The sequence below is a fragment of the Mus pahari genome, chromosome 3 (genome assembly GCF_900095145.1).
Source record: "Mus pahari chromosome 3, PAHARI_EIJ_v1.1, whole genome shotgun sequence".
Taxonomy (NCBI): domain Eukaryota; kingdom Metazoa; phylum Chordata; class Mammalia; order Rodentia; family Muridae; genus Mus; species Mus pahari.
Window position 1 is genome coordinate 85,025,606 of NC_034592.1, and position 14,507 is coordinate 85,040,112.

Sequence of the window (14,507 nt, forward strand, 5' to 3'; positions counted from 1 at the left end):
AGGCTTGTACAACCACTCTGGAAATCAGTCTGGTGGTTCCTCAGAAAATTGGACATAGTACTACCGGAGGATCCAGCAATACCTCTTCTGGGTATATACCCAGAAGATGTCCCAACTGGTAATAAGGACACATGCTCCACTATGTTCATAGCTGCCCTATTTATAATAGCCACAAGCTGGATAGAACCCAGATGTCCCTCAACAGAGGAATGGATAGAGAAAATGTGGTACATTTACACAATGGAGTACTACTCAGTTATTAAAAGCAACGAATTTATGAAATTCTTAGGCAAATGAATGTATCTGGAGGATATCATCCTGAGTGAGGTAACCCATTCACAAAAGAACTCACTTGATCTGCACTCACTGATAAGTGGATATTAGCCCAGAAACTTAGAATATCTAAAACACAAGGAAAATCAAGAAGGAAGACCAACATATGGATACTTCATTCCTCCCCAAAATAGGGGATAAAATACCCATGGANGGAGTTGCAGAGACAAAGTTTGGAGCTAAGATGAAAGGATGGACCATCCAGAGACTGCCCCGCCCAGGGGTCCATCCCATAATCAGCCATCAAACGCAGACACTATTGCATATACCAGCAAGATTTTGCTGAAAGTACCCTGATATAACTATCTCCTGTGAGGCTATGCCAGTACCTGGCAAATACCATTGTGGATACCCACAGTCATCTATAGGATAGAACACAGAGTCCCCAGTGAAGGAGCTAGAGAAAATAGCTAAGGAGCTGAAGGGGTCTGCAACCCTATAGGTGGAACAACAATATTAACTAATCAGTATCCCCAGAGTTCATATCTCTAGCTGCATATATAGCAGAAGATGGCCTAGTCAGCCATCATTGGGAAGTGAGGCCCCTGGGTCTTGCAAATTTTATATGCCCCATAGAGGGGAACACCAGGGCAAGAAGTGGGAGTGAGTGGGTTGGGGAGCAGGACAGTGGGAGGGTATAGGGGACATTCAGGATAGCATTTGAAATGTAAATGAAGAAAATATCTAATAAAATAATAAATAAATAAATAAATAAATGTCTTTAAAATAAATTAAGACATAGTATGATAACATTTCTGATAACATATTGATAACTGATGATGTCTAAGGAAGAGACAGTCATTCACTTGTGTACCAAATGATGAGCTTTCCAGTTTCCAATAGGTAGTTCTAAAGCCATAGGCACACAGAGGGTTCTGGTTAAAAATCAGTCCATAAACAGAAATGATTGTGGCAAAGGGGTAGGCAAGGTGGAAGGTGGACAACAGAAGTATATGAAAGACAGAATAGAAAGTTGGTGTGGAAATAAACAGAATGCATTATATCCATGCACAAAAGTGTCAAACACTTTTATGACAAAGAATTCTTCACTTAAAAAAAAAAGTATATTATTGTTCATAGCAAAGCCTTAATGTTTTTACCAACACACTTAAAACACATCAAATATATTGATTCCCTCTAGTGTTCAGCATTGTACTAAGTCCTGAGAAGGGTAATGAAAAGCAGGAAACAAAATGAATCAATACCCTTCATGAAAATGGCTTTAGATAAAACAATTATATTGTGTCCATTTAGCAAACGCACTGCTATGATGTGAATATGTTTCACCCAAAGTTAATATATTCGAAATCCTAATTCCAAAAGTGATGGTTTTAGAAGGCAGTGCTTTGTCAGATGATGAGGGCATAAGAACAGGTCAGGTTTAGCTTAGTGCTGGAACAAAAGAGATTCAAAACGATAGCTCACCATTTCCTGTGTATAAAGACACAGCAAAACATGGTTTGTATGACTGAAAAAGTTGGGCCTTATTCCACAGCATATTTTTCATTGCCTTGACCTTAGAATTTCTCACTTCCAAACTTTTATAAATACATTTTTGCTGCTTATAAGTAACCTTGTTTAAAGTAGTTTTCTACAGTGTCCCAGACTGAGACAGGTGTCACCTGGATATATTGCTCATTACCATATGAATTGCATATAATTATATCTCAAACTAATGAAATGTATCCAACTTCTGAGTCACAAAAATTACTGATGGGTGATGGAAAATATTGAACAGATTTTATCATCATAAGCCTTGAGAAGCCTGAGTTTATTCTTTGTATTCTATTTGTGAGAAATGCCTTATATAAGAACCCACTTCTCTTTGAAAACTCAAATCTCATATGTGAGAATAAGCAGGTACACATCCACACTGACTCTATAATGAAAAGGCTAGCAGAATGTAGGCTTTAAGGAAATATACACTCTTGTGATCATGGTGCTGGGGTTGCAAAGCTCCAATTGCCATGTAGGACAGTCCAGCCTACATTGAAAGTGCCCCTACCTCTCTAAGGTTGCCCACAAAGCATTCAGAATCTAACTGACATGGAATGCAGAGTAAACTGTGCACAACAAATCTGATGCATAATAGTGTTCAGTTAGATGCTCTTCCTTCCACAATAGTGTCATTTAAGAAGTTCCTTAAAGGTTCAGAAGCTTCTGTAGCTAACTTTGGTGAGCTATTTTGTCTGCTGTCCCTGGAAGTTGTTTGGTTATAATTTCATGTCTCCTGTCTGGTGTCCCAAGACCATAGCATGACAATCAAGGTTGCACAGGAAAATAATGAATAAGGTGTTAGTTTTGTTTTGCTTCTTGATTTTAACCGAGGCCATTGAAATCAGACCATCTCATTAAGCTTGTATCTAAATTACAGTGGGAGATCAGCAGATGCTTTGAAGCAAAATCTAGATGGGCTGTTTTTCATTTATTCAAAACCTGAGAAGAATTGTTTTGAAAGACAATCAATAGTAATTCTTTTGTGATGCTACATTCCATTGTTTAAGAAGTAATTTCATAGAAAGAAGTCTTATGGTTTTTACACTTTGAATTAACTATTTCAGTTTTTCTTTCTTTAGATATTTTTCATTTATTGTTAGTTTTACTGTCATTATAATAATATTGTTGTTTGTTTATTTGTGTGTTTGTTTATTTTGAAGCTGTGCCTCAACAAATAGCCCTGACTGGCCTAGAATCACAGAGATCTGCCTGTTTCAGTCTCCTGAGTGCTAGGTTAGGGCTAAGTTAGCCATCACTGATGGTTGACTGGGCTTTTTGACCAGGGTTCCATTAGTCCGGGTTTCCTTGCAACTTTCTTTGTAGCTGAGAATGGCCTTGAATCCCAATCTCCCTCTTTTCATCTCGTCCCATAAATTAAAATAATGGGCATGAATCACCATATCTTGGTTTAGCTCTTTTAATTAAAAAAATCCAATATACTAATACGTCAGCTTGCATAGTCAGGTCTCTGTACTAGTCCTTAACACTAGGCCCTTATTCATAATGGGACTCGTAATAAAAGATGGGAAGAAGGAGGAAATGAGGCAGGTTTGGAAAAGGAAATCAGCTTTTGAGTGGCATGATTTGATAATAAAATGCTTAATTCGTGAGTAATGGAGTCCTTTTACATTTTTCTTACTCGTGACCATGATATTTTGAATGAGATTCCCTAGACCAACCCCAATAGGTCCATATGTTTCAATACTTGGTCCCAGTTGATGGAGCTCTTGGGGAAGAGTTAGGGGATGCTATCCCTTGAAGTGGCATGTCACTGGAGGTGATCTTTGAGGTTCCAAACCCCATTCCGTTCCCAGAGAGTGCTTCTTCTACCTCCTACTCACAGAAAAGGATATAAGTTCTAAGTGACTGCTCCAGTACCAGGTCTGCCAGCTTGCTACCATGCTTCCCACCAAAATGGTCTTAGACTCTAACTTGCTGGAGTAACTCCCAAATAAACTCTTTCTTCTAGAACTTGTGTTACTCATGGTATCTTACTGAGGCAATAGAAAACCAAAGCAAATGTCAAATGTTTCTACCTACTTAGTATAATAATCCATAATCATACCCTTTCAAAATAATTCCAAAACACATATATTTTGCATAAAAAAATGAAAGTATTTTCTACCTTTACCCACTTTCTCCCTCTTTTCTGCCTTAAGAAAGAAGCATATACATGACTGTATCGATTTCACAAGAACATACATGAGAACTAAGGCTAGGCAAAACACTAGTCTCTTGCACTCAAAGCCCTGTTATTATTATCAGATGTATGGAATAACACAGCAGAGTTTTATATGAGTGAGAATACAGCATGATAATTTTGACAATCATATCTCTAGCAAGATTTCTCTGAGCCTCTTGATGTCTAGACTATAAAAGCAGGAAAATATTACTTTGCATGTTTCTCCTTTACTTCTTGACTCCCATGCATCAAACTTTCCTAATTCAACTATTACACTTCATTGAAAGACCAGGACAGATCTTCTATTTGCTATGATGTGTCCAGTATGCTTATATAGGGGTATGGTTTAGCTCCCATGTCATAACACAGAGAATATCTTCCTCAACATGGCAATGGAGGCTCACCATATTCAGTTCCATCACAGATCCCAGTGTTACAAATCAATGTTTGGCATATACCCTACCATATTCTCCCACCATCAGAGCTCAACCATTACTGCTTTGGTCTCCATTAGTTCCCTTAGAAATGTATGATGTTTCCATGCCTCAATTCCTGATTACCTTCCCATCCATTACCTCCTTTGATCTCTGAGATACTATAAATCCAAGTAATCCTGAATAATATTGATACATGATGCCAAACTCTAGGTAAATTGTGGATAAGTGAGGAGGATATTTACTATTCTTAGTGATCATATGTCAAACCCTATTCAATCTTTCTAGTTCCATTAACTATGGTCTCATTATTTCTTCTTGTTGTTGTTCTTGTTCTTTTCCTTCTTGTTCTTATTCTCCTAATTATTGTTGTTGTTGTCACTGCTGCTGCTGTTGTTCTTCTCCTCCTCCTTCTCCTTCTCCTCTTCCTCCTCTTCTCTCCTCTCTGCTTCTCCTCCTCCTCCTTCTTCTTACTTTTTCTTGATTCATCATCCTCAAATGAGTTTGGATTCTTGCCTGCCTGCCTGCCTGCCTGCCTGCTTGCTTGCTTGCTTTCCCTTTCAACATCTTCTATGCTTCAACTTCTACCATGCTCTCTTTCCCTACTTCTCCATTTTCAACCGTCTCTATTTTAATTTCTCTCTACTTCTCTTCTACTCCCATGTTTATGTTTCCCCTATGTCATCTCCTCTTTAATTCTTTTTGTCCAATTTATTCTGACTCCAACTGCAACATTTTTTTTTTTTTTTTGGTTTTTCAAGACAGGGTTTCTCTGTATAGCCCTGGCTGTCCTGGAATTCACTTTGTAGACCAGGCTGGCCTTGAACTCAGAAATCCACCTGACTCTGCCTCCCAAGTGCTGGGATTAAAGGCGTGTGCCACCACGCCCAGCTCCAACTGCAACATTCTTATGGCATTATTTTTTTCAAGGCTCTGATGACTTTTATATTAAATTAAGTATTAAATTATAGCCTTTTGGATTCTAAGATGATTAATATCATGTGATGGAATTAGATTGCTCTACCCTCAATCACTTTTCATCTAGGACAGAAGACACATTCTCTATTTTGTTTGATTTTTGACTTTCTTATTGATCATTCATTCCTGTACTCCTAGGGGTTCTTTTTTCATAACCCTAATCACCTAATTTTGAAAGGTCACAGGTGACAGTCCTTTTTGCTCTTGACTTCATTTATTTATTTGCCCTTCTTTGTAAGTCTGGTTTCATTTCCTCTTAGAAATTCACTGTGTCAGAATTTCAGTATCTACTCAGGTTTTATTTTAGTGGAGTTGAAATGTGTGTGTCTGTGTGTGTCTGTGTGTGTGTGTGTTTGAAGGCCTATGGATAATTTTGGAGCTTACATTGATCACCTTATATCTAAATAATTCAAGTAGGTTTTCTCAATTGATAGGAGCATTCACCAATATACCTAGTCTTACCAAGCCATCATGCTCCAGGTATACTATATCCACCTTCCAGTGTCTCTTGGGTTTTATACTCCAAATTAATCATGCACATTTAATTCCTAGTCCCAGTACTTGTTTCAGTACCTACATGGAAATGTACCATAATATGTAAATTCCATATTCCATCAGGTAATCTCACATCTCCATTGTATTTCTAGTAGGTAGTGTACATTTCAAATGTTCCAAACTAAAGTCCTGATCCTTTATAACTTGAAAATGTTAACTGTCTATTGCCTTCCTCATCTCAAGGTAAGGCAACATAATCTTTTCAGTTGTATGGACACCAATCTATGAATTATTGTCTATGTGTCGCTTATTCACATTTTAAAATCTTCTTAGTGTTACTAACATACATGACACTTTATTTGATAGTACATAGTCTATAAAATCTATACAATTGTTAACATCTTCCAGAAGGTAGATTCTATGAAGAAGTATCTCTCTGTCATGTTCTCATGGCCATTAGATAAAGATTTAATCGTAGACCAGCACAAAGTCGCATCAATGTAATCTTGAATAAAAACAAGAAAAAAATTGTAAATAATGAGCTGGAAAGTCAACCTTTTAAACATTTAGATGCTCTCAAAAAAGGGTAAATTATTTCCTCCTGTGAGTATTTTGTTCCTCCTTCAAAGAAACACTGAAGTATCCATACTTTGGTCTTTCTTCTTATTGGGCTTCATATAGTCTATGAATTGAATCTTAGATATTCTGAACTTTTGGGCTAATATCCACCCTCATAGAGGCAGGAGGAGGTGGGATGGGATTTTCATCCAGGATTGATTGAGAATTTTGTTGTTGTTATTTTGTATGTACATATACATATACATATACATATACATATACATATACATATACATATATATTCCTTGACAAAGAATATCACTGAACACAGTGAAAAGAAAACTGTAATCATGGCAAAGATATTACTCATATTCATATAAGTCTTACGTATGTAGGATATTGTAGTTTAACACTATTCCTGGAGCGAGAAAAAATGTCTATGTATCCCAAACTTGAGATCGTAGTGCTAATCTGTTCCAAGTTGGTGAAGAAGTAAGTGTATTGCAGTTACTGAAACAAGCATGGCTGGCCCAAAACACATACTTGTTCCACCATAGATGACAACTCTCCTGGAATCTGTAGAGGTTTTTGGCTGAGTGCTGACTGGTTCCCAAGAAACTACAGTTCAGATTTGTAGTTAAATCTTGCTTCTTTTGAACAAGAATTTCACAGTAATCACTGGATATAAGAACTAGCATTTAATTCCCATAACCCACGTAAGGACGTTTGGCTTTAGCCATATGCAAATTGGTCTTCTAATAGCATGTCTTAAAATGTGTAGTTATACACAAATATATATTTCATATTTTATGGTACATAAATATATCATCTTTGCTGAATATTGCCAAGATACTAAGGCAAAGTCAAGCAGCTAAGTGAGAAAATAACTTTTAATATTTTCATAGACACCTCTGCAACCTATTGGCAGGAAAAACTAACTTGGTTTTTGTTATGGTGAATTTTCACAATTGGGTCTTTTCCATGACTAAAGGTTGATTCTAAAGTATTTAAGTGCATTTTGCTACTTGTGTGGTTTCTTCCTTGGCCTAGGCATTTACTTACACTCTTCTTGTGTTTTGTCTCCAAATGGGCATCTAACTTTCACTGTATCTACAGCTCAATGACAGTATCTATCTTTTACCATGAACCATGGCCATCCCCCACCCTGTAATGTAGTACTTCTTCAGTGTAAGATATTTAGAAATCTATGCATTTTCCATTGAATATTGTCTGAAGATTTACCTAAACCCTTGAGATAGGTTGCCTATGGAATTGGTTGCACCTCTTCTCTGCTCTGTCTTTCATAATCTTTTGATGCCAATCTTGGAGTAGGTGCTCCAAGGTGAACTAATCTTCAGGATTCAGTACATGGGAGAGATGAGAACACATCTTCCAGATTTCTAAAACCCTCTCTATCCTGGAGGTGGTAGACATTTACAGAATTAAGTTTTTTTTTCTAGAGGCAGGAGAGACTGCACATGAGCTCAGAACCATTTTGGAGGCCAGTATTTGTGGAGGTGTGTGCTTGGAAGTGTGTGTGGGAGGTGCTTGTGCTCAAGCAAGAGATACTTATGGAATGAGGGAACCAAAAACAAAGAAACATGTAAATTTAAGGAGATCTCTTTGACTTGTGAATTGTTTACATCATGAACCTTAAAGGATGCAGCTTCCCTTCAGAAAGCGGTATTTCTTCCACAGGAAATAATCACACAACATCTACAAATATTTCATTTGTTTAAAGGGCTATTCCAGAAAGTCGTGTGTGTTTGTGTGTTATACTATAAATATTAAAATGGTTTCTTCGTGACAACTTTACTTCACAAACTTATTGCTCATTGGTACAAATTAAAGAGGTTAGACACACACCGAATGAATTAGAAGGGACTTTAAAAACATATTCCCTCTGAGCTATGCTGATTCTGGCATGTACACTAGATTTCTCTCAGACAGTGTCACAGTGGTTTATGATTTGAATCACTAATGAACAGCCTCAAGACTTACTTCTCCTCTTAGGTGAAAACTAAATTTCCTTCATCTATCATTAAAGAGATTTTAAATAATATGCTTCATTGAATTAGTGTGGCTCTTATCATCCAAGCTTGTTCAGTTGGATATCTTAGCTGGAATGAGTTTTTAAAATTAAGTTTAGTGATAATAAGAAAAGATATGGTTATTTTCTTCTTCCCTACCTTCTAAAATATGGATATCTACAAAATAAAATAGTTCTAAGAGACAAACTTTGGGGAAGGAAATAATTAAATTGCAATCAGCTCTACATTGAAATGGAAACTTAAGGGTTCTTTGGAAAGTCAGTTACGTAGTATAGACATAGTCATGAAACACTAAAGCAGACTCATGAAGGAACATTTAGCTGAAGCAGACACAGAGATGTTCTGCTAAAGCAAGCACATGAAAAGACACCTGATGAAGGATTCGTTGCTAACAACACACATGTATTGGTCCAGTCGATTTTACATTAAATAATTGACCTCCATTTGTTGAGAGTCCATTGAAAGAAATGCACAGAAATCGTCTGGTGATGGGCTGTACTTTATTGCTACTTCCAAGGACTTGGGCGGATTGGATGGACATGCTGAGGCGAGGCAGATGAAGGACACGTGATATTTGGGGGACATAAATAGGATAGAGTAAGAAGGACAGAGCTTGGCTTGCTGGTACAGCTGTACTGGCTAATTTTGTGTCAACTTGACATAGCTGGAGTTATCACAGAGAAAGGAGCTTCATTTGAGGAAATGCCTCCATGAGATCCAGCTGTAAGGCATTTTCTCAATTAGTGATCAAGGGGGGAGGTCACCTCGTGGGTGGTGCCATCTCCGGGCTGGTAGTCTTGGGTTCTATAAAAGAGCCTGCTGAGTAAGCCAGAAATGAACATCCCTTCATGGCTTCTGCATCAGCTCCTGTTCCCTGACCTGCTTGAGTTCCAGTCCTGCATCCTTTGATGATCAACAGCAGTATGGAAATGTAAGCCGAATAAACTCTTTCCTCCCCAACTTGCTTCTTGGTCATGATGTTTGTGCAGGAATAGAAACCCTGACTAAGACAACAGGTACCTGTGAAATATTGGTAGGTGTTGTATCTTCACTGATCTTCACTTGCCTGAGAGAGGCATAATCAAGAACTTCTCCTGATGTCCCTTTGGGTCCCTCCTGCTGACTGGAGCTGAGGCTGAAGCCTGGCTGTCTCTGCTAGGTCATGTCACCACTGTTGTTCACCCAACTCTACTGAACCAGACTGCTAGTGAATCCTTGAAGTATATGCAAATGGATAGAGCTGATGCTGCATGCTGACCTGTGTACTGAACTGCCAATTTCCAGAAAACACAGATGGGAGTTGCTCCAAAGAACCTTTCTACTAAACAGGTCCACTTCCCTATATCCTTTCTTTCCCACTACCTCTGGTGGGTTGTGGGCTACAAAGGAGGTTAAATTGTTTAAGAACCATCATTAAAATTAGGGTTGAAAAATTAAAATTATAGTACATACAACCATGGAAGCCATAGTTACTGCAGCAAAGTCCATCTTCTTGACCTCATTTCTTAGTTTTGCTGACATGGGGTGCATTCGTTTCTTTTTTCTTTGGGAGTGTTTGATATTTGAGGACCTTACTGTTGCTTGTCCTCAGAAAACAGTTACAATGAAACTCTGTATCTGTATTGTATCTGTAACTTCAGTACTAGACAACTATAAAATATACAAAAGAGAAAATTGTTTTTCCATCAATTCAGAGAGAAAAATATATATGTAATATCAAAATCATTTGATGACCGAATTATCTGAAGAGCAAAATCCTCTGTGTGTAGGTGAATGTGTGTGTGTGTTTATTTGCCCCCTCTCTCTGTATGTGTGTGTTTGTGTTTGTATGTGTCTCTTTCAATGTTCTAATTTTTATTCATTCATACTAAGTACACATGCTACTTGAACTGTGTCAAACAAACCTAGTGACATTGATCTGTTCTGATTTTTTCCTCTTGTCTAAGGGAAACGTTTCTAGAATGCTATTTAAAAAGGCAATATTGTTTTCAGATCTGTTTATAATTATATACCATTCTTGATTGAATTTAATAATATTCATATAAAAATTCTCAAAACCTCTATTTTAAAATATTTATAAAGGGCCAAAATATAACCCAGCAGGGAATGATAATTGTTGCCAAGATTTACAACTTGAAGTCTTTCTCAAGAATCAACATGGTAGAAGAGCTGATTCCTGCGATTTGTACTTTGACCTCTACATAGCACACAAAGACCATACACGCACACACACACACACACACACACACACACACAGACAGGAACATGCACATACATGTGAACATGCACACAAACACACACACATGAACATGCACACGCACATAAACATGCACACAAAACACTCACAAACACACACAAATAAATAAAATTTAAAAAAGAAGAATGTATGTGATATGTTAATTTTCTTAGAATAAATTCATTATCTCCAAATTTAGTATTACATGTGTCTGTAACTTTGATAAATGAAAAAAAAGTGAGAAATCTTGGTGACTTTTTAAAAAAATATTTAATAAAATGACTTGTTTACATCCTTCTGGTTCCAAAATTATAAATGAGCTTATTAAATATACTATTCCTTCATATGATTGGTTGTAACACAAGGGATTATTATTATTATTATTATTATTATTATTTTGTAAATTGTCTTTATTATTTTGAGGTATGTCCCTTGTGCTTTAGTCTGTTCAGGATTTTTATCATGAAAGGATGTTGGCTTTTCTTAAAGGTCTTTCTTGACTTTAATGAGATTGAAAGGATCATGTTTTTGTTTTGCTTTCAGTTTGTTTATATGGTGGATTACATTTACTGATTCTCATAATTGAACCAGCACCACTACACATCTTGGGAATGAAGTCTACTTGATCATGGTGGATGATCTTTTTGATGTGTTCTTGAATTCTGTTTACAAATATTTTACTGAGTATTTTGTATCTACATTCATAAGATAAATTGTTTTGTAGTTCTCTTTCCTTGTTGGGTCTTCATGTGGTTTATGTATAAGAGTAAATGTGTCTTTGTAAGATGAATTGGGCACTGTTCCTCTTGTTTCTATTTTCTAAAATAATTTGCGGAGTATTAACACTAATTTTTGGAAAGTCCTGTAGAATTCTGGGCTATAACCATCTTTCCCTGGTCTTTTATTGGTTAGTAAACTTTTAATGATTGCTTCATTTCAATAGGGGCTAGAGTTCTGTTTAAGTTGCTTATTTGATCTTGCTTTAATAGATGATATATATATCAAGAAGCTCATTTCTTTTAGATTTCCAAATTTGGTGATATGTAGGTTATTAAAATATGTCCTAATGATTCTATTTCCTCAGTGTCTGATTTGTTATCCTTTATTTCTTTTTTTTTTTACTAGATATTTTCTTCATTTACAGTTCTAATGCTATCCCAAAGGTCCCCTATACCCTCCCCCTGCCCTGCTCCCCTCCCCACCCACTCCCAATTCTTGGCCCTGGTGTTCCCCTATACTGGGGCACATAAAGTTTGCAAGACCAAGGGGCCTCTCTTTTCAATGATGGCCGACTAGGTCATATTCTGCTACATATGCAGCTACAGACACCAGCTCTGGGAGTACTGGTAAGTTCATATTGTTGTTCCAACCATAGGGTTGCAAACTCCTTAAGCTCCTTGGGTACTTTCTCTAGCTCCTACATTGGGGGCACTGTGTTCCATCCAATACATGACTGTGAGCATCCACTTCTGTATTTGCCAGGCACTGGCATAGCTTCACAGGAAACAGCTATATCAGGGTCCTTTCAGCAAAATCTTGCTGGCATATGCAATAGAGTCTGCATTTGGTGGCTATTTATGGGATGGATGCCCAGTTGGGGAAGTCTTTAGATGAAACATCCTTTGGTCTCAGGTCCAAACTTTGTCTAACTCCTTCCATGGGTATTTTGTTCCCTATTCTAAGGAAGAATGAAGTATCCACATGTAGGTCTTCCTTATTCTTGATTTTCTTGTGTTTTGCAAATTGTATCTTGGATATTCTAAGATTCAGGGCTAATATCCACTTATCAGTGAGTATATATCAATTGAGTTCTTTTGTGATTGGATTACCTTACTCAGGATGATATCCTCCAGATACATCCATTTGCCTAAGAATTTCATAAATTCATTGTTTTAAATAGCTGAGTACTACTCCATTGTGTAAATGTACCACATTTTCTGTATCCATTCCTTTGTTGAGGGACATCTGGGTTCTTTCTAGCTTCTGGCTATTATAAATAAGGCTGCTATGAACATACTGGAGCATGTGTCCTTATTACCACTTGGGACTCTGGTAGTACTAGGTCAAATTTTCTGAGGACCCACCAGACTGGTTTCCAGAGTGGTTGTACAAGCTTGCAATCCCATGAGCAAGGGAGGAGTGTTGCTCATTCTCCACATCCTTGCCAACATCTGCTGTCACCTGAATTTTTGATCTTAGCCATTCTGACTGGTGTGAGGTGGAATCACAAAGTTCTTTTGATTTGCATTTCCCCGATGATTAAGGATGTTGAACATTTTTCCAGGTGTTTCTCATTGCTTTGGAATTCCTCAGTTGAGAATTCTTTGTTTAGCTCTATACCCCATTTTTTTAATGGGGTTATTTGAATTTCTGGAGTCCAGCTTCTTGAGCTCTTTGTATATATTGGATATTAGTCCCCTATCAGATTTAGGGTTGGTAAAAAATCCTTTCCCACTCTGTTGGTGGTCTTTTTGTCCCATTGACAGTATCTTTTGCCTTACAAAAGCTTTGCAATTTTATAAGGTCCTATTTGTTGATTCTTGATCCTACAACACAAGGCATTGCTGTTCTGTTCAGGAATTTTTCCCCTATGCCCATATCTTTGAGGCTTTTCCCCCACTTTCTCCTCTATGAATTTCAGCGTTTCTGGTTTTATGTGGAGTTCCTTGATCCACTTAGACTTGAGCTTTTTACAAGGAGATAAGAATGGGTCAGTTGGCATTCTTCTACATGATAGAGCCAGTTGTGCCTGCACCATTTGTTGAAAATACTCTTTTTTCCACTGGATGTTTTTAGATCCCTTGTCTAAGATCAACTGACCATAGGTGTGTGGGTTCATTTCTGGGTCTACAATTCTATTACATTGATCTTCCTGTCTGTTGCTCTACCAGTACCATGCAGGTTTTTGTTTGTTTGTTTGTTTTATTAGATATTTTTATCATTTACATTTTTTACTTTTTTTGAAAATTTTTTCCAATTTTTATTAGGTATTTACTTCATTTACATTTTAAATGCTATCCCCAAAGTCCCCTATACCCCTCTCCCCCTGTTCACCTACCCACCCACTCCCCCTTCTTGGCACTGGTGTTCCCCTGTACCATACAGTTTTTAATCACAATTTCACTTTAGTACAGTTTGAGGTCAGGCATGGTGATTCCACCAGAGGTTCTTTCATTGTTGAGAACAGTTTTTGCTGTCCTGGTTTTTTTGTTATTCCAGATGCATTTGCAAATTACCCTTTCTTACTCAGTGAAGAATTGAGTTGGAACTTTGATGGGGATTGCATTGAATCTCTAGATTGTTTTCAGCAGGATAGTCTTTTGACTATATTAATCCTGCCAATCCATGACCATGGGAGATATTTCCATCTTCTGAGACCTTCATTTTTTTCTTAAGATACTTGAAGTTCTTATCATATAGATTTTTCACCTCCTTAATTATGGTCACATCAAGATATTTTATATTATTTGTGATTATTGTGAAGGGTATTGTTTCACTAATTTCATTCTCAGCCTATTTATCCTTTGTGTACAGAGAGGCCACTGATTTTTTGAGTTAATTTTATATCTACCTACTGCACTGAAGCTGTTTATCAGGTTTAGGAGTTCTCTGGTAGAATTTTTAGGGTCACTTATATAAACTATCATATCATCTGCAAATGGTGATACTTTAACTTCTTACTTTCCAATTTATATCCCCTTGATCTCCTTTTATTGTCAAATTTCTCTGGTTAGGACTTCAAG